This window comes from Notamacropus eugenii, chromosome 6 (assembly GCF_028372415.1).
Source record: "Notamacropus eugenii isolate mMacEug1 chromosome 6, mMacEug1.pri_v2, whole genome shotgun sequence".
Lineage (NCBI taxonomy): Eukaryota > Metazoa > Chordata > Mammalia > Diprotodontia > Macropodidae > Notamacropus > Notamacropus eugenii.
Window position 1 is genome coordinate 309792991 of NC_092877.1, and position 22018 is coordinate 309815008.

The following is a 22018-nucleotide window of genomic DNA, read 5'->3' on the forward strand; positions in this document are numbered from 1 at the left end:
AACAAGGATTCGTTGAACTCCTGCTTGACTCAAGGCACTGATGGGATGGGCTGAACATACAGAGACAAACTCAACAATAGTTTCTGCCTTTGAGGAGTTGATATTCTCCAGGAAATTAGAAAATTCTCCATCCCTTTACATCACAGCTCTAAATATATGGTCTAATCTCTTAAAACAATCTAAACCTTTCTTATAAATGGAATCACCCAAACACCGTCTGATTTACATTACTTTAACTTGGAATTCTTATGCTATTATAGACTCCTTTACTAATGTGAAATATGCCCAGTTTCTTCCCTTTGAGAAGGATAAGTCTTGGCAAGCTTATTGACCTCAGTAAAACAAACTTTCATGAGTGAAAGTGTCTGATAACTGTTAAGCTCCTGTTTTTATACACAGTATATCCAGATGTATTTATGATTTCTATAAGGTTTCCCATCTAAACATCTAAAAATTAATTCTATTGTGAAATCATGAAAATATATCAATAACTTACTAAACACTGTGTGCAGATAAGTGTGTATAATATAAAGTTTATATATCAGTCTCTGGCCTCAAGGAATTTATATTCCAAAAAAGGGGCACAAACACATCAATAGGATACAGGATTATTCATGACAGGTACATAAAAGCTGTTCAAACTCCTTCCAAGGAGGAATATTAATTACTCTTTGGAATTAGGCAAAACTTTACAGGAGAGATGGCACAGATAGATATTCAGGGGTAGAAAGGGAGGAAAGATGAGGGCAGGAATTAGGAGACAGTATTTAGAAGTATAGAGAACATCATGAGCAAAGAGACAGATGCAAGATACACAGATATCACAAATCATGTCCAAGAGATGGCAAGTAATCCAGTGGCTCTAAGATACGAGTGAATGCACATATATAATTAATATTATATTGTTTCCCTTCACAAAGGGTAGGGGAAGGGTGGAAGAGAATTGGAAAGATGTCTTTTTAAATGAATGTTAAAAAATTTTAAATGTAATTGGGAAATATTTAATGAAATTATATTTGATGTATGTATATATAAAAATAAGAGTGCATAGAGGGGAGTAATATTTGATAAGGCTCGAAAGGTTGGATAACAAGATTGTAAAAGCCTTCAATATAAGGTTAAGAGGTCTTTAATTAGGGTAACAGGAAGGTCACAGAAGGATTTTGAAAATAAGAGTGAAGTAGAAAAAACTGATACTAATGTTAATATTTAAATCAACAATATATTGCTGCTAATACTCTGATTTTCTTAAGTAATGAAATACTTGAGCTATTTTAAAAAATCACTGCAAATTCAGAATCCATTTTTCTCTTTTTCAATTTTTTTTCTGCTTTGTGAGAAACTCTGTAATATAAATGCTTGCATTAAATACACAGAGACACAAGATAAGTCAGCGTAACTCAACTTCATACTTATAATCCTGTTGTTCTCAAGTATAGAAATTTTCACTTGGATCATGAGTTTGACAAACGGGAAATAACTTGAGCAGAATGAACAGAGGTATGCTATATTTCTTTCCGGGGGGAAAAGATGATAATAAAGCCAAGGTTGCAGGTATAAATAAAAATGAAACACAATTATCTTCTATTGCCAGCTCAGCAGAAATGGGCAAGAAGGGGGACCAGTGCATGTCTGTTACAGAGGGGAAAAAGGAGGAAGGAAAAAAATTGGGATATTAAATCTTGCTGTCCTGCTAAGGCTCTGGCAAACGGCTCTAAGGGGACAATTAAACCCCATTGCTGAATGGAAGGAGAAGCAGGAACCGTGACAGGCTAGCGGCACTTTAAAGAGGTATAATGAAAGGTGTCAGTGATTGATAGCTCATCTAGCATGGCTTCAAACAAGATGCAAAGCCATTAAACAATGCCTTTCTCTAATGGTGAGGGGAGAAGACACAAAATTGGGGGGAAATAAATGGGGTGACGGGAGATTTGGGGGTACTTTTCTTTTAACATCTACAATCAAGTTTACATTCAAACTAAAATTTGAATATGTGGACTTCTGTTATTTTCATCTTTGTAAAGTGAAATAATCGGTGATTTCATTTATATTAGTACTCCCTGAAATAAAGTGGATTATATGGTACATTTGCATATGTAAATATATGAGTGTATGTGTGTGTGTTATGTGCAAAGATATAAGTATTATATACATGCGTATATAATGCACAAATATATATGACATGTCTTCAGTTACCTACTCATCTAGACAGATGTACCTTATTTTGAATGTACATATAAATCACTATCATACCAAATAGTTTCTATATTTGGGAAAATATAATTTTTATATTTCTAATTCCAGAAAATGTATCCTTTGCAAAGGTAACTGATAAGAAATTATTCTATCATCATAAACAAATATTTATGTACATATTGTCCTCCATATTAGAATATCAGCATGTCTCTATTAGGGACTAGATTTGCTTTTTTTTTTTTTTTTAATTTCCAGTGGTTAGCATACTGCCTGCCACATGGAAAATACTAAATAAATGCTTGTTGATTGATACAATATAATATTATTATGTAATACATATAATATGACATAATATGATTCAAATACAATTCTAATATAATTCAAATACAACTCAGACTTGGAAAAGGTAACTTCCTTCATTCCAAAAATGCAGATGAAGTTCAAATAATCTGACTAAAATCCAAGAAGCTTCATTCTATCAACACTCATTTTGACCTGTTGAAACACAGATTGCATTGTCAGTCAAGTGCATATGAGAATCAGGTCAGTATGGAATACAAACAAAAATATTTAAAATATTTAGTTGCGTCATTTTCAGAAGTCCTATGATGCATTATTGCTTAGGAATAAAATGGAAAGTTCAAAAGTCCACATTAAAAAAAAGTATGAACACATTGGTTTGGTATTTATTCTTCATTAAATGGGAATTATTTGCAAAACAATGATTTAGTTTTCTGCATCAAAAAGTTATTGAACTTTCATGGACACTATTCTTTCTTAAAAAAATTTTTTTTAACCAATCCCTATTCTTGATGTTTTCTCTTCTACAAGCAACTTTTGTTGTATAAGTGACACCCTCAATCAGCAGGTATTCATTAAGCACCTACCATATGCCAGAAACAATGCTACACACTGGGGATAAAAATAAAATAGTCCTTATTTTCAAGGAAAGAGATAACATATGCATATATGACATGTCCCAAAAGCCTTAATGAAGTTTTAAACTATTAAAACTTTAGTAAAAAAGTTTTGCTAAGAATGAGATAAAGAAATAAATACAGACATATCTTTATTTATACACACATATACATACACAAATCGAAATAAATACAAAGTAATTTGGGAGCAACATATTACCCAGAAGTTGTGACCCTGTATAGTGCTTTGTACCTGTTATGTATTTGTCATGTTTTAGTCTGTGCAGTCAATGCATAATTATGCATTCAATTAATTACATATTTATGTATATCACATCTCCCTGCTAGAATGTAAGATCAGTGAAGACAAGGAGTATGTCTTAAGTACTTTTATATGTCTCTGAGAACCTAATACAATTCTTTGCATAGTATAAGCATTGAATAAATGCTGGTGAATGAATGGAAGGATGGTTGAATGACACTGAAGAAAATTGCTTTAACTTTAGGTACCATAATAAAATAGTCTTTCTTGGTATCTTTTAGGAAAATATAATTAGCCTTCCAAAAATATTATTACTAAGTAGATCAACTGAACAAGCTTTTATGATTACTAATGAAAAATACTTTAAGATAAAGTGAATACAGATACCTCATTTCAAACTGCTATACACTATGTTTTATTTTAACTTTAATATTTCCCAATTTAAAAAAAAGACAAGCAATCTTTGGTTGAACCAGTTTCAATTATTTTATTACCTGACAGCTAAAATCTCTGTTATGGCATGTGATTTTGGGATACTCTGCAATGGACCAAAGTAAGTCACACTTTTATTTTATGCTATTGATGAGGTCCCTGCCTTTCTCCTGGCAAAAAGAAAGGAAAGACTGTAGTAGAAAAGAAATAATGTTCAATGAAAATTAATATGTTGATGATCTGTCTGTTTATAATTTTTTGAGGGTTGGGAAAGTGCAACATAACAACTTCTAGGAACTGTCTCTAAGATCCTCCACCATCAAATGAAGGATGAATGTCCTTCATGCCTCTTGGACCTCACTTTTAGTTCTCTAAGAATATTTGAGAAAAAAGGAAACCACATACCACATGGAAGTGTGCAACTAGATTTTAAGCTATATAATTTCCTCATGGTAGCAAGAAGTCAAGAGGAAACTTTGAATGTTAAGAAGCATTTTCTGTTCTCAAAGCAATGTAAGAAAGTGACCCTCTAACTGTCCATAATGGGAATAATTCTAAACCCTTGAAAAGCAAGCTTAGCCCTTGAGAGCTACTCTGTGTATTTCAGCATTTCCCAGAGTCAAATTAATCCTGATTCAATACTTGATTGAAGAAAGGGAAGAGGTTGATACCTGGCTCCCTCTTCTGCCTCTACCAAGGACTTCTATAAAAAGATCCCATGGGGAACGTATGACCAAATCCAAGTACTCTCTCCCTCAGATTATACAAAAGCAATATAATACAATATAATATAAAAGAATATAAAAGACCATTTGATATAGTGAGAAGTTCCTTATCACAGTATATCACTTTAAAATGTTTAATTATTTTATTAAACATCACTATTATTTCTATTACGCCCTACTTGATAGAACTTTCCTTATGTAAAGAAGTATAGTTAAGAAGAAAAAAAAAGAAAGCAAACTGACATGTTTGATCATTCCTGACAGCATACCCCTCATTCCATACCTGGGAAACACAGCTTCCTTGCCAAAAGGAGAAAAACTGTGTTTCATTATCAGTCTGCTGAAGTCAAGACTGATCAGTGTACTGATACATATTCTGATATATAGACCCACAGGGAGATATATACATACTTTCATATACAAATATTATTGTCATTTCTTTTCCTTTACTATTGCCACATTGTTGTCATGGTTTTGATTATTTTGTTTTCTATCAAGTTATACAGTCTTCCCAAATGTCTCACCTTGCTTGTTATGGCACAAAAATATTACATTACAGTCATATAATCTCAATTTGCTTAGCCAATTAACAATTGGTGGGCCTCACTTTTTACAAGTTTTTCTTTGAGTACCACAGAAATTGTTACAATAAGTATGTTGGCATATGTAAGAACTTTCAAGGACTTTCCCTGTCAATGAATTCCTTGGGGTATATGCCCAGTAGGGGTATCTGAGTCAAGAGTTATGAATAATTTCATCACTTTTCTAAAATAGTTCCAAGTGGTTTTCCTAAAATGATCAGCTAGTTCACAGCTCCACCCACACTGTACTAGTGAGCCAGTCTTTCAATAACCTTTTTAACATTTCATCACCTTTGCCAATCACACCTTTCTTTCCTCTTCTTCCTTATATTCGTCATCACCAATTAACATTTACTGAGCTCCCCATGGCTTCACATCATTGTATGAGACATGAATAAAGCAGTTCTTTAAAAAGTTAAGTAACTAACAACTTTGAGCTATACTATGCTACAGTAACTACCTCCCTAACCTTAGCTAGAAAAGAAAATCCCTATTCATCAACCTGGAACTTTTTCTGCTACAGTCTGTAGACAAGGGGAGGAGTATAAAAAGGCCTCAATGGATTACAGTACAGTATAAAAAATGTCTTGTGGGAACTTCTTCTGACTGAAAATCAATGCATCCTAGCATAACATAAATAATAATGAGATTTATAGTGACGAGACAGTATACTTTGGCATTGTGCTGTCAAAAAGAGAGATTTGGTGGCTTTCTGCCAATCAACGTACTCTTAAAGGGCATGTCACACTATTCAAATCATATTACATTAGAGAAAAGCTTACATAAAAGAAAACCAGATATCTATAACTTGTTTCCATTTCTTTTTTAAAAAGAAATATTCATTATTTGCATTTCCATTCCCTCTATCATAATTAATTTGAGGGCTCCTTTGATGGGCTATCATATATAACATCCCTAAATCCCTATGGGAATTTGAAGTGATAAGTTTTGGTTAAGTCATAAAATATAAATAAAATACCAACAACATAGGGATTCATCCAAAAATTTGTATTGTACAAATATGAAAGGTTGACAGAGAAATTGTACACCTTTTAAAGAAGTTTCAAGAAGTAAAAGTATACTCTAAAGTATTACGTAATAAGACTACTCAGGACACTCCATCTTCAACACACAAACTTATTACATAACTACTTAGTTATATCCATATTAGGGTTCAGCATCAGCAAAAATCAAATAACTCAAAATTAAAATATGTATACCTAATAGTCCTGAGAATATCACATTCTTAATATTCTCATGCATCACATTTTTAAATGTCTCTTGTAGATTAATATTTATGATGCACTACAGAACTAAATGGGAAAAAAAAATTGAAAGTACTACTCTCATCCTCAAGAAGCTTACATTTTGTGGGGCAGAGCCAAGATGGTGGAGTAGAAGGACAGACCTGCTCTAGCTGCCCCTGCCCAGCCCATAAGATACTTGTAAAAAAGTGACTAAACAAATTCTAGAGCAGCAGAAGCAACAAAACAACAGAGTGAAAGAAATTTTCAGCTCAAGACAGCCTGGAAGGCCAAGAGGAAAGGTCTATTGCACTGGGCTCAGAGCAGAGTACAGTGCAGCCTTGGTCATGCTGCATGGCAGGAACAGGACTGAAGCAGGCTTCAGGTTGTAGAATCACAGGCAGCAGCTGTGGTCCCCAGATCTCTCAACTCAGAAATGCCAAAGACAGCTTCAAAAGTCAGTGAGAAAGCTCTTTCACCTGGGTGAGAAGGGAGCAGGGTCTGGTCCTAGTCCTAGACCCAAGGCAGTGGAAGTCACTGCTGGCACAGCATCCATTTTTGGAGTCTTCAACCTAAAGACTCTGTGGGAATTGAGCAGCTGACCTGGATCTCAGCCCAGAGTTATGACCCTGGGTTAAGGAAGAGTGTTAGTGTAGTTGAACTGGTGGAGGCTTAGGAGAGGGAATTCTACTCACAGATTCTGGGTAGAAAAGCTTGTGGTTGCTTCCGAACCATAGTGCAGGCCAGGAGAGGAGTAAACTCTTCTCCCTTGATTGTGCCACCTTGGAGGAGCTGCTTACAGGTCCCTAAAGTATACCCTCCACTAGACAAAGGAATAAAAAGTCAGATAAACAGTCAAATAGTCAAAAAGTCAAATAAAAAGTAAAAAAGCTGGGAAACTGCCCAAAAAGGGGAAAAAAAGACTACAGAAGGTTACATTCTTGGTGAACAGGAATTTTCTTCCATCCTTCAGGGTTGAGGAAGAACAAAGCATACCAACAGAGGAAGAAATAAAAGTCAATGTTTCTGCATCCAAAACCTCCAAAAAAAATAAGCAATGGTCTCAGGCCAGGGAAGAACTCATAAAGGATTTTGAAAATCAGGTAAGGGAGATGGAAGAAAAACTGAGAAGAGAAATGGGAGTGATGCAAGAAAATAATGAAAAATGAATCAATAGCTTCCTAAAGGAGACCCAAAAAGATGTGGAGGAAAATAACACCTTTATAAATAGACTAACCAAAATGGCAAAAGAGGTCCAAAAAGCCAATGAGGAAAAGAATGCTTTAAAAAGCAGAATTAGCCAAATGGAAAAGTAAGTTCAAAAGCTCTCTGAAGAAAATAGTTCTTTAAAAATTAGAATGGAGCAGATGGAAGCTAGTGACTTTATTAGAAATCAAGAAATTACAAAAGAATGAAAAAATAGAAGACAATGTGAAATATCTCATTGAAAAAACAACTGACCTGGAAAAAAATCCAGGAGAGACAATTTAAAAATTATGGGACTACCTGAAAGTCATAAACAAAAAAAGAGGGGGGCGGAGCCAAGATGGCGGAGTGAAAGCAACGACTCACCTAAGCTCCTGGAAAAACTCCTCTGGATATATCTGGGGGGAGAGTCTGACCAGACTTTGGAGGTGTAGAATCCAGTGGGAGACGGACTTTGACAGATTCGGAGCCCAGGCTGGACTGGAAGGTCCACGGGAGGGATCTGTTCCGCGGGGGTAAGACCCCGGCGCACAGCACAGCGCGGTCGGCGCGGCGCGGCAGGGCGGAGGGGACCCGAGGGGCCCGAGAGTGGCGGGTGAGACCAGCGGAGCAGGAGATAAGCCAGGCCGAGCCAACGATATCAGCGCAACAGCCTTTGAAATCTTCAGCCTAAAGACGGGACTTCAGTGGGTCACTACTTGAACATCCAGAAGCTGGGATGCCGGAGTGATCAGTAAGTGCTCTCCCCTCCCCCCCGATGACCGTGAGGGAACCATAAAATTCTTCCCCAGATTGATCCTGGATCAGTGGGAGCAGCAGAAGGGGGCGGGTGGTCTCATAACACCAGAGGCTGGAGAGGTGGCAAAGGGGGATTCTTCCTACCGTGGTGGAGGCTATCTAGAGGGACAGACGACCCAGGGCAGAGAAAAATTCGCACTGAGACCCAAGCAAGCCTCAGCCCTGGAGACGAGCCCCAGGAGGGGCGGGAACACGCATTAGCCTCTAGGCGTGCCCCAGCCCTCCAGGGGAAAAGGGAAGACAATAGGGAAGCTGGGATCACCATCCCCGGACCTTGCCTTTGCCTCAGGCCAGCTGAGGAGATATCCTGAGACCAGACCACACCTCCCACACACCTATCAAGCTAAACCCAGGGTTGATCTGGGAAACAACAACAACAACAACAACAACAACAAAAAAAAGCCTGCTTTTAGCCTAGACAAACATCAACTCAACTTAAAAGATCTGTACCTTCTGACTGAAAGAACCAAAAGCTACAACACTCAGCCAACATCATGAATCGGAAAAAGCAGACGAAAAGTGAAAAAACCATAGAATCTTTCTATGGGGATAAGGACCAAAACACAAACACCAAAGAGGTCAGAGCTGAGACTGTACTTCCATCTGAAACCTCAGATGGGACTATGAATTTCTCGCAAGCACAACTAGATTACCTGGAACGTCTGAAGAAGGATATAAAAGAAAAACTGGCCAATGATTTTAAAACCATAAAAAAAGAATTCACTGATGAGAACATCAATATGAAAAAGAAAATTGAAGAAATGGAAAAGGAAGTTCAAAAATTAACTGGAGAGAATAATTCCCTAAAAGGAAGAGTTAATCAAACGGAAAAGGAAACTCAAAACCTAAAAGGGAAAATTGATCAGATGGAAAAGGAAACCCAAAACCTAACTGGGAAAATTGGTCGAATGGAAAAAGAAGTACAAAAATTAAATGGAGAAAATAGCTCCTTAAAGGGAAAAATTGGCCAGATGGAAAAGGAGATGCAAAAGCTAACTGAAGAAAACAATACAATCAAGATTAGAATTGGGCAAGTAGAAACTAATGACTCAATGAGGCAACAAGAATCAGTCAAACAAAATCTAAAGAATGAAAAGATAGAAGAAAATCTAAAATATTTAATTGGAAAAACAACTGACCTGGAAAATAGATCCAGGAGAGAAAATCTAAGAATTATTGGCCTGCCAGAAACCCATGATGAAGAAAAGAATCTGGACAATATCTTCCAGGAAATCATCAAGGAAAACTGCCCAGAAGTACTAGACTCAGAGGGCAAAATAGCCATCGAAAGAATCCACCGTTCCCCACCAGAAAGGGATCCCAAACTCAAAACCCCAAGAAATATAGTTGCCAAATTCCAGAGCTATCAAGTGAAGGAGAAAATACTACAAGCAGCCAGAAAGAAACAATTTAAATATCAAGGTCACACAGTCAGGATCACACAGGACCTTGCAGCTTCTACATTAAAAGATCGAAAGAATTGGAACCCAATATTCCATAAGGCAAAGGAGTTGGGACTCCAACCGAGGATCAACTACCCAGCAAAGTTCAGCATAACATTTCAGGCAAGGAGAAAGTCATTCAACGAAATAAGGGATTTCCAGAGCTTCCTAACCAAAACACCAGAACTCAATAGACAATTTGATCTTCAAATGCAGGTCTCCAGAGAATCATAAAAAGGTAAACAGAGGGGAAAAAACAAAAACAAAAACTTGCAACTCAATTAGAGCAATCTGTTTACCTCCCTGTAAGGGAAGATGATACCTGTTAATCTTGAGAACTGTGCAGCTATTATGATAAAAGGGATATATGTAGAGGGAACGGGCATAAAGTAAATGATGTCATGGCAAAAATATGATTTAAGTATGAGAAGGGAATGTAATAGGAGGTGTGGAAAGGGGGAAGCAGAAAATGGCAAATTATATCACAGGAAGAAGTACAAAACTATAGTAGAGGGAAGGAGGGGAGGGAGATGAGCATTGTTTGAGAGGTACTCTCATCTGATTTGTTCAAAGGAGGGAACAATAACCTTAAGCAGATAATCCTAACTAGCTCTATAGGTAGTAGGAGAGGAAGGGGGAAGAAAGGGGAGGGTGGCTAAAAGGGAGGAAAGAAGCAATAAGAGTAAAGGGGACTAAAAGGGAGGGGGGCTAAAAGAAGGAGGGGAAGGCTGCAGGAGGAGGGGGAGAAAAGTGAATACTATTGAGGAGGGGAAGGGAGACGGGAGAGTTAAAAGCACAAATGGTGGGAAAGAGGGTGGAGGGAAATACACAGATTGTAATCATAACTGTGAATGTGAATGGGATGAACTCTCCCATAAAATGGAGACGGATAGCAGAATGGATTAAAAGCCATAATCCAACAATATGCTGCTTACAAGAAACACATTTGAAACGGGGGGATACACATAGGATAAAGGTCAAAGGATGGAGCAGAATATATTGTGCTTCAGCTCATGTAAGAAAGGCAGGAGTAGCAATCCTAATCTCAGACAAAGCAAAAGCAGAAATAGATCTAATCAAAAGGGATAAGGATGGAAACTATATCCTACTAAAAGGCACCATAGACAATGAAGCAATATCATTACTAAACATGTATGCTCCAAGTGGTATAGCATCCAGATTCTTAGAGGAGAGGTTGGGGGAGTTGAAGGAAGAAATTGATAGCAAAACTATACTAGTGGGGGACCTCAACCTCCCCCTCTCTGAACTAGATAAATCCAACTTTAAAATAAACAAGAAAGAGGTTAAGGAGGTAAATAAAACTCTGGATAAGGTAGATATGATAGATCTTTGGAGAAAATTAAATGGGAATAGAAAGGAATATACCTTTTTCTCAGCGGTACATGGAACATTTACAAAAATTGACCATGTACTAGGACATAAAAATCTCACAATCCAGTGCAGAAAGGTAGAGATAATCAATGCATCCTTTTCAGATCATAATGCATTAAAAATTACATGTAATAAAAGGCCATGGAAAGAGAAACCAAAAATCAATTGGAAACTAAATAATCTAATTCTAAAGAAGGATTGGGTTAAAGAAGAAATCATAGAAACAATCAACAACTTCATTCAAGAGAATGACAATAGTGAGACAACGTACCAAAACTTATGGGACACTGCAAAAGCAGTTATTAGGGGAAGTTTTATATCTCTGAATGCTTACATAAATAAAATAGAGAAAGAGGAGATCAATGACTTAGGCTTGCAGTTGAAAAAGCTAGAAAAAGAACAAATTGAAAATCCCCAAGTAAATACCAAATTAGAAATACTGAAAACCAAAGGAGAGATTAATAAAATTGAAATAAAGAAAACTATTGAATTAATAAATAAAACCAATAGTTGGTTTTATGAAAAAACTAATAAAATTGATAAACCTTTGGTTAATCTGATCAAAAAAAAGAAAGAAGAAAACCAAATTACTAACATTAAAAATGAAAGGGGTGAACTCACCTCCAATGAGGAGGAAATTAAAACAATAATTAGAAACTACTTTGCCCAACTTTATGCCCACAAATTCGACAATCTAAACGAGATGGATGAATATTTTAAAAAATACAAATTGCCCAGATTAACAGAAGAGGAAGTTGAATACTTAAACAACCCCATCTCAGAAAAAGAAATTGAACAAGCCATCAATGAACTCCCTAGGAAAAAATCTCCAGGGCCAGATGGATTCACAAGTGAATTCTATCAAACATTTAAAGAACAGTTAATTCCAATACTACATACACTATTCTTGAAAATTGGGGAAGAAGGAGTCCTCCCAAATTCTTTCTATGATACAAATATGGTTTTGATACCCAAACCAGGAAGAGACAAAACAGAGAAAGAAAATTATAGACCAATTTCCCTAATGAATATAGATGCAAAAATTTTAAATAAGATTTTAGCAAAACGAATACAGCATCTTATCACGAGAATAATACATTATGATCAGGTAGGATTCATACCAGGACTACAGGGCTGGTTCAATATTAGGAAAACTATTAGCATTATCGATCACATCAACAACAAAGCTAACAAAAACCACATGATTATCTCAATAGATGCAGAAAAAGCTTTTGACAAAATACAACATCCATTCCTACTAAAAACATTGGAGAACGTAGGAATAAAGGGAACTTTCCATAAAATAATAAGCAGTATCTATCTAAAACCTTCAGCAAGCATTATATGCAATGGGGATAAGCTAGATGCATTCCCAATAAGATCAGGGGTGAAACAAGGTTGTCCATTATCACCACTATTATTCAATATGGTACTAGAAATGTTAGCTGTAGCAATTAGACAAGATAAAGATATTCAAGGAATTAGAATAGCCAAAGAAGAAACTAAGTTATCACTCTTTGCAGATGATATGATGATTTACCTAGAGAATCCCAGAGATTCAAGTAAAAAATTACTTGAATTAATAAACAACTTTGGCAAAGTTGCAGGGTACAAAATAAACCCACACAAATCTTCTGCGTTCCTATATATTAGCAACAAAGTTCAACAGCAAGAGATAGAAAGAGAAATCCCATTTAAAGTTAGGGTAGACAGTATAAAATACTTAGGAGTCTACCTGCCAAAACAAACCCAGGGACTATATGAACACAATTACAAGACACTTTTTGCACAAATAAAGTCAGATTTAAGTGGAAAAACATTAGTTGCTCATGGGTAGGCCGTGCTAATATAATAAAAATGACAATTCTACCCAAATTAATATACTTATTCAGTGCCATACCAATTAAACTATCAGACAATTACTTTCTAGAGCTGGATAAAATAATATCAAAATTCATTTGGAAAAACAAAAGGTCCAGAATATCAAAGGGACTAATGAAAAGAAATGCTTGGGAAGGTGGCCTAGCGCTACCAGACCTTAAACTGTACTATAAAGCAGCAATTATCAAAACCACTTGGTATTGGCTAAGAAACAGAGAGGTAGACAAGTGGAATAGACTTGGCACTCAAGATACAGTAGGCAAGGAATATAGCAACCTTCTGTTTGATAAACCCAAGGACCCCAGCTTCTGGGATAAGAACTCATTGTTTGACAAAAATTGCTGGGAAAACTGGATAACAGTGTGGCGGAAATTAGGCATAGACCCATACCTGACACCGTACACAAGAATAAAGTCCAAATGGGTACATGATTTAGGTATAAAGATTGATACCATGAATAAACTGGAGAAGCAAGGAATAGTGTATTTATCAGATCTATGGAGAAGGGAAGAATTCTTTACTAAAGGAGAGATAGAATGCATTATGAAATGCAAAATGGATAACTTTGAGTACATTAAACTGAGAAGTTTTTGCACAACCAAACCCAATGCAACCAAAATCCGGAGGGATGTAGTAAATTGGGAAAAAATTTTTACAGCTAAGCTCGGGGATAAAGGCCTCATTTCTAGAATATATAGAGAACTGACCCAAATGTATAATCATACAAGTCATTCCCCAATTGATAAATGGTCAAAGGATATGAACAGGCAATTTTCAGAGGAAGAAATTAAAGCTATCTATAATCATATGAAAAAATGCTCTAAATCACTATTGGTTAGAGAGATGCAAATCAAAACAACTCTGAGGTATCACATCACACCTATAAGATTGGCAAACATGACAGAACAAGAAAATGATAAATGCTGGAGAGGATGTGGGAGAGTTGGAACACTAATTCATTGTTGGTGGAGCTGTGAGCGCATCCAACCATTCTGGAGAGCAATTTGGAACTATGCCCAAAGGGCTACAAAAATGTGCATACCCTTTGACCCAGCAATATCGCTACTAGGACTATATCCCCAAGAGATCATAAAAATGGGAAAGGGTCCCACATGTACAAAAATATTTATAGCAGCACTCTATGTAGTTGCCAAAAACTGGAAGTCAAGGGGATGTCCATCAATTGGGGAATGGCTGAATAAATTATGGTATATGAATGTAATGGAGTACTATTGTGCCATAAGAAATGATGAACAAGAAGACTTCAGAGAGGCCTGGAAGGACTTATATGACCTGATGCTGAGTGAAAGGAGCAGAACCAGGAGAACTTTATGCACAGCAACAACCACAGTGTGTGAGAGTTTTTTCTGGTAGACTTAGATTTTTGTAATAACACAAGAACTTCTGAAAAAAAAAAAAATCCCAATGGTGGACCTCAAGGCAAAATGCCTTCCACACTCAGAGAGAAAAATATGGAAGTCACTCACATAATGTAGCAGATCATGTTTGTGTATGTGTATCTGTTTGTGTATCATGTTCTGATTTGTTATACGGATTCTTTCATTTATCTTAGTCTGACTACATAGCATGACTATAGTGAAAATATACTCAATAGGAAAGTATTTGTAGAATCTATACAGAATTGTATGCAGTCGTGGGGAGGGAGGGAGGTAGTGGGGGGTGGGTGGGGAGGGATAAAATCGCAATTGTATGGCAGTGATTGTTAAACATTAAAAAAATAAAAAAATTAAAAAAAAAATAAATAAATAAAAATAAAAAAAACAAAAACAAAAAAAAAACAAAAAAAAAACAAAAAAAGAGCCTAGACATCATCTTTCATGAAATTTTCAAGGAAAACTGCCCTGATATTTTAGAGCCAGAGGGTAAAATAAATATAGAAAGAATCCACTGATCAGTTTCTGAAAGAGAACCAAAAAGAAAAACTCCTAGGAATATTGTAGCCAAATTCCAGAGTTCCCAAGACAAGGAAAAAATATTGCAAGCAGTCAGAAAGAAACAATTTGAGTAGTGTGGAAATACAATGAGGATAACACAAGATCTAGCAACGTCTACATTAAGGGATCATAGGGCTTGGAATATGATATTCTAGAAGTCAAAGGAACTAGGATTAAAACAAAGAATCACCTACCCAGCAAAACTGAGTATAATACTTCAGGGAAAAAATGGTTATTAAATGAAATAGAGGACTTGTGAGCATTCTTGATGAAAAGACCAGAGCTGAATAGAAAATTTGACTTTCAAACACAAGAATCAAGAGTAGCTTTAAAAAGTAAACATGAAAGAGAAATCATAAGGGACTTACTAAAGTTGAACTTTTACATTCCTACATGGAAAATTAATATTTGTAACTCTTGAAATTTTCTCAGTATTTGGGTAGTTGGAGGGATTGTATACATACATACATACATACATATATATATATATATATATATATATATATATATATATATATATATATATATATATATATATATATATATGCATAGAGAGAAAGAGAGAGGGCACAAGGTGAGCTGAATAGGAAGGGATGATATCTTAAAAATAAAATTAAGGGGTGAGAGAGGAATATATTAGGAGGAGAAAGAGAGAAATGGAATGGGGCAAATTATCTCTCGTAAAAGAGGCAATAAAAAGCTTTTTCAATGGAGGGGTAAAGGGGGAGGTGAGAGGAAAAAAGTGGTGCTTACTCTTATCGCATTTGGCTTAAGGAGGAAATAACATGCACACTGAATTTGCTATGAAATGCTATCTTACACTACAGGAAAGTAGGGGAGAAGGGGATAAGTGGGATGTAGGGGGATGATAGAAGAAATGGCAAATGGAAGAAGGGAGTAATTAGAAGTAAACATTTTTGGGGAGGGACAAGATCAAAAGAGAAAATAAAATAAATGGGGGGCAGCATAGGATGGAGGGAAATACAGTTAGTCTTTCACAACACGACTATTATGGAAGTCTTTTGCATAACTACACATGTATAGCCTATATTGGAGTGCTTGTCTTTTCAGTGGGAATGGGTAGGGAGAGAGGAAGGGAGAGAAGGTGGAATTCAAAGTTTTACGACGAATGTTGGGAATTGTTTTTGCATGCAACTGAGAAATAAGAAATACAGTTAATGGGGTATAGAAATCTATCTTGCCCTACAAGAAAAGAGAGAAAATGAGGATAAGGGAAGGGAGGGGTGTGAGAAAAGGGAGGGCAGATTGGGAGAAGGGGTAATCAGAATGCATGGTGTCTTGGGGTGGGGGAGGGGAGAGATAGGGAGAAAATTTTAAACTCAAAATCTTGTGGAAATGAATGTTGAAAACTAAAAACAAATATTCCTTTTTAAAAAGAACCAAGCCCCTTCCCCCAAAAAGAAGCTTATATTTTGCCTAGATTAATATAGTGAATGCCAAAGGAACTTTAAGGTATAAGTAAAGATACTGAAAGTACAGTGTATTTTCATCAATGTGAGATTAAATATGAGCTAAGTGTCACATATCATGTGAGGCTACATCTATGAAACCCCAAACTTCTATATGTACATAAACAAAATATTCAGTACTCCAATTATTTCACCTATATGGAGTAATGCCAATTTGTCAACTTCTTTAAAACATTTGGATCTGGCTTTAATATAATAAATATAAGACTATCCCTGCATTATGTTGAGGTATAATTTCTTTTCATCACAATCATACTTGTTTTATGGATGCAGATAATCTAGATCTAAAGCATTCTGACCAGTGGCAAATGTTTGATCTCAAAGGAAGAAATTAGTGCTATACTGTAACATCGAATAAGTGGTTTGATCTACAAGCATATTTTAAACTACATTTCATGAATGCATGATTATTAACATATTATAAAATACTCATGACCAAGACTCATAACCATTGGATTGGATCTTCCAAGCAATTTTTATCGTCAAATCAATCTCTGAAGACCATCTAATAAGACATAGATGAGACTGAAACTTGCTTTTGAAAAGAAATCACTTGTGCAGATAGAATTAAATATCCTTAAAATTGCACAAAATTTATGAAAATTGAAAATCTCTCGTGCTCTTTATGGCACGTCTTTATGTGTGTGTGTGTATGTGTGTGTGTGTGTGTGTGTGTGTGTGTGTGTGTACGATGGATAGACAGAAGAAAGATGGAAGGAGGGAAATAAAAAAGAAGAAAGTGGGAGGGAGGGAGGGAAATATCATAAAGATAGAAGACAGGATCTATGGAAGGAATGCAATACACATATTGGAATATTGCTGGACAGCTCCAGTATTGCGTTAAAGTCATCTATGTGGAATAGGAGTGGATGGGATTAGTATGCAATGAAAGAACTCTGTCTTAGAGAGAATTCATGCCACAACAATCACCTTGCCAATTATTTACTGAATCATTTCACAGCCTATTCTCTCTGAGTCCATGATGACATCCTTGGTTACTACATGAGTTCCTTTCCTTTTTACTAATTGATCTTTTGGTCTTACTTGCAATGCCATCTTTCTTTCTCTCTAATACCATGGCTTCAATCATCCTTTATTTCCCAAAAGATTTTTTTTTCCATCTTTCTCACTAATTACCAAATATCACTGAAAAGGAATATTTTCATGCCTTATCTTTAAGGTAGAAATTGAATAGGTCTTTATAGATCATTTGCTTCTTATCCATATTATAAGACACACAAACTAAGAATAAACCTATAATTCAACAATTAACTGATAAAGATAATAGTTATTTTAAGGCCTAATTTTAATGTTCTCTTCTCCAAGAATTTTTTTATTAGTCTTCCAATTGGTAATGTAATTTCTGTATTGCTCAAAGTCTAATATAGACCTCAAAATATAAAAGGTAGTTAATATAAGAGGTAGTTGTTTTTTATTTGTTTGCTTAATTGAATGATAGAATCAGAATCCAAAAAGGTTCTAAACCATTTATTAGGCTCCTATAATGTGTCAGGAACCAAGGATACAAAGACAGGCAGAGAGAGCCCCTGCTCTCAAGCATCTCACAGTATCATAAGAAATAATTCATTTGGACCCCTACTCTGTTTCACTCAGTATTAGTCAGCTATGATTCCACAGGAATGGTGATTATAAATTCTGCATATTAGGCCCAAGAAGCGCACTTTGTGAGGCGCAGATTGTGAGTGTTCTTGCTTAATCACAGGAAGTTAACTAGACGTCTCCAACTTTGTTTTTCCTTCTAATGGTGACCAAACCCCGCATGCAAGAGGTGACTCAATTCCATGGAAAGTTCCCTGACTTATTTTCATACTTCTGGACCATTCTCTCTTATCCAACATGAGAAGATGACCACCTTAGTACCACTTAGTCAGTGGAGATGCACTTCATGCTTTGCCTAATCAGAGCCCTCCTAACCCTCCCCCACCTTTTCCCCCATCACTGCTCTACTATTTCTAGCTGAAGCATCATTTTTGGCCCTCAAAGCAAGATATATCAACCAATGTGATTTTATACTTTGTATAGCATCCTCAGAATGTTCAGACATCAAATCTGGTACCAAACCTTAGAAAATAAGGCCCTGGAAGAAGGGGACATCTCAGATCATCAGGAAAATCAGAGGTCTACTTCATTAAAGGGGACCATGGGACAATGGAACCTTTAATAAAGTGCCATTGGCTCTGAGCTATTCTCAGTCTCTTTTATTGTAAGTTTGGCGATTTTCATCCCCACAGCGTCATGGAAGAGCCAATCAACTAAGTACAAACAAGCTATGTATATAGGATGAATTAAAAATAATCAACTGAGGGAAGCATTAGAATTTAGTGTGAATGGGAAAGTTTTCCTGTAGAAGTGGGATTTTATTTTTTTTAAACATCTACTTTTTGTTAGGCATTGTTCTTTTTAAAATTTATCTGTTTTTAGTTTTCAACATTCATTTCCATAAGTTTTAAATTTTTTACCCCCTTGCCTCTCTCCTCCCTCTCCAAGATGGGATATGGGTTGCAGTACAATATGGCTCTATACATACATTCCTATGAAACAAATTTTCATATTAGTCATGTGGCATAGAAAAAATATAACAAATAGGAGAGAATATGAGAACAAAACAAATCCAAAAAAGAAAATAGTCTGCTTTGCTCTGCCTTCTGACTCCAGAGTTCTTTCTCTGAATGTGGATGATATTTATCATCGTGAGTCTTTTGGAACTGTTATAGTCCTTGCATTTCTGAGAAGGGCTGTCTATCAAAATCAATCATCACACACTGTAGCTGTTTCTGTGAACAATGTTCTACTCAAGAAGTGGGATTTTAGGTGAGAATTAAAGGGATCCAGGAATCTAGGAGGAAGAAAAGTAAGAACATTCCAGGCATGGGGTATAGCCAGAGAAAGTGTCTAGAGCTGATAAATGGAATGTCTTGTTTATGGAATATTAAGGAGGCCAGTGTATCTAGATCTTGTACAATGGAGGCTAGTAAGGTTTGAAAAGATTGGGGCCATGGGAGGAGGAGAGGATTATGAAGGGCTTTGAACACCAAACAGGATTTTATACCCAGTCTTGGAGCTAACAGGGAAGCACTGAATTTTATTGAGCAAGAGGCTTAGAATGAGAGGCTAGACATATAGTAAGCTTTTAATAACTGCTTGTTGATTGATTGACTAGATCTAATAAAATGAAATTTAGTAGGGATAATGCAAAACTAGTTTTAATCTTACACTACAGAGAATCAGTTGATTTAACAGCAGATGGGGAGATATATGGCTGGATGAAAGTGTATGTGAAAAAATATTTGGAGATTTTGTTAGCTCGTATTTGATATGTCAATAATGTTGCATAGCAGCTAAGAAAGCTAATAAGATACTGGGCTTTTTCAAAAGAAGAAAGAACCATAGAGAATAATGAAACATATTTTCTGTTGGTTTTCAACCATTATTATAAGGATTAATGTAGATTTCATATAGGCTTGTACCTAAAATAACTTAAGACATGATTTTTTAAAGGTATGGTATTTTGTATTTTTCCTTTTCTTATTCATACTGATGTAACAAGGTGCCATAACATCATGAAGATAAACACTAAAAAGACATTAAAAAACTAGTTCTCCTTGAATGCCTTCCAAAAAGTCTTATTTTAATCATTAAAATATATGACTGTGATAACGTAATCTTGAAAATATATATTCTAGAGGCAAGAGGTGAGCTATTTTACAGTTATTTTCTTAATCTGTAATTTAGCACTTTATATTATGAACATCCAAAATTGTGTTTATGCAACACAGTGAGCAGACCACCACCAGTGTCACATAAAGTCACTTTCTTCATAGCTGTGGTTGTGCTGAACATCTTGTATGAAGCCACATCTAATCTCTGCTTGGCATGCATTTAGGAGAAATGTAACTGAGCAGACTCCAAAGAAGGTTTTATTGCAATATTTTCCTTTTTCCAAGTGATGAATTACTTAAATTAACACACTTTATTAAAATCTAATTAATCTCACTTTACATATTACATGTTGACAATATAAGTATAATTTTAAAGCAATGACTGAACCGTGGGAGAATGTTGACTCCACCTATATCCAGTATTTGCCTTAGAGAACTCAATCACATATGAGTTGTGGCTGGCTCACAAGACCTAAATTAAATCGAATAATTACTTTTGAGGGCCTATTGTTGTCAAAACATAGTGCTAGGACTCCAAAGTCATAACAAAGTAACTCCATCCATTCAGTTCACTCTAGTTTAATAAAACATTCAAAAATTGACACTCTAATTCAGGAAATACCTAAAGTAAATAATGTAGAAAAGAGAGATGTGAATAACAGATTAGAATAGTAGAAGATCCTTCACAAGGAAATGTATGATTGTTAAATTAACAGAATTTCAAGCACCTACAGGAGGTCAAAGGAGAGTGTGCTATTCAATATAAAGACAAGATAGATATGCAGAGTATGTGGAAATGATTATACTGTTGCCCATCCTGTGTACTCTTGTTTCTGACTCATTTTCCTCTTCACCTAGGTACAAGAAGGAACTTAATTTTTACTCTGTCTATTAGAAGTGTTTGGAAGAAAAATAAGTTGCAAATTCATTTAAAATAAGTCTGACTCCAGCAAAGAAGCACAAAATTGCCTGAAAGAAGCCATCTAATTCAACACATAGCTAAAAGACACCCCTTCTGCAACGTAATTCAGATGACATCATCTAGCTTTTGTGTGAAGAACTCCAGTGAGGAAGAATGGACTACCCTTCAAAGTAACCTATCCCACTTTAGAATTTTCTAATCATTAGGAAGTTTTCCTATTATATCAAGCCATAGATCCTTGTCATATTTTCATGATCATTTATATGAAACTGGGGTCACAGATAGAAAAATCAAAATTGTTCAGCATATTTTTATCCTATTTATGACTTACATTATTCATCTTTCTTCCACGTGTTAATATTTACAAAGGATTTCTCATCTCATGGGCCTCTTAATGGAAATAGAGGTGTAGTGTATTACTGAATGACAACCGTAAGAAGAAAGTCGAAAATGAGAAACATGAGAAATGGTTTAATTTGAGTTTCAAAAGCAAAGCACCAGCAGCATAAGTGATCTAGAAAAGCAGTTCATTAAAGAGTAATTCTGTTTGTTCCCTTGCCTGAGCGTTCCATCATTACTGGACACTTATGTTTATGTTAAAGGATCTCCTCTCATACGTTTCACTTTGATTTCTTTAGATGGTAATTTACTTACCATGGAGAGCACAGTTCAGATGCAGTATCTTGCTCACAATAAGGTATGACATGTGTGTGTGTTTTGCTCCCCAATTTTACAGCTGGGTTAAAAGAACCATAAGCAAATTGAATGATTTGCTCAAGGTCAGCATGAGTTAGTGGTTCAGTCAACTTTAAAAATATATGGTCTTTAAAAAAAAAACCTTTTTTATTTGACTTTATTGCTTGATATTTTTTGTAATGTGTTAGGCAGTTTAAAG

The 22018-nt window shown here is 35.7% G+C and overlaps 1 protein-coding gene and 1 pseudogene across 1 annotated transcript in view; both read right to left on the minus strand.

Annotated features, from left to right (window-relative positions):
* Positions 1–17599, minus strand: part of LOC140510889 (ATP-binding cassette sub-family F member 3 pseudogene) — a 29005-nt pseudogene extending 11406 nt beyond the window's left edge.
* The window catches only part of ERBB4 (erb-b2 receptor tyrosine kinase 4), a 1360303-nt gene that overhangs the window by 972083 nt on the left and 366202 nt on the right, over positions 1–22018 (minus strand). The gene's annotated exons all lie outside the window — the stretch shown is intronic.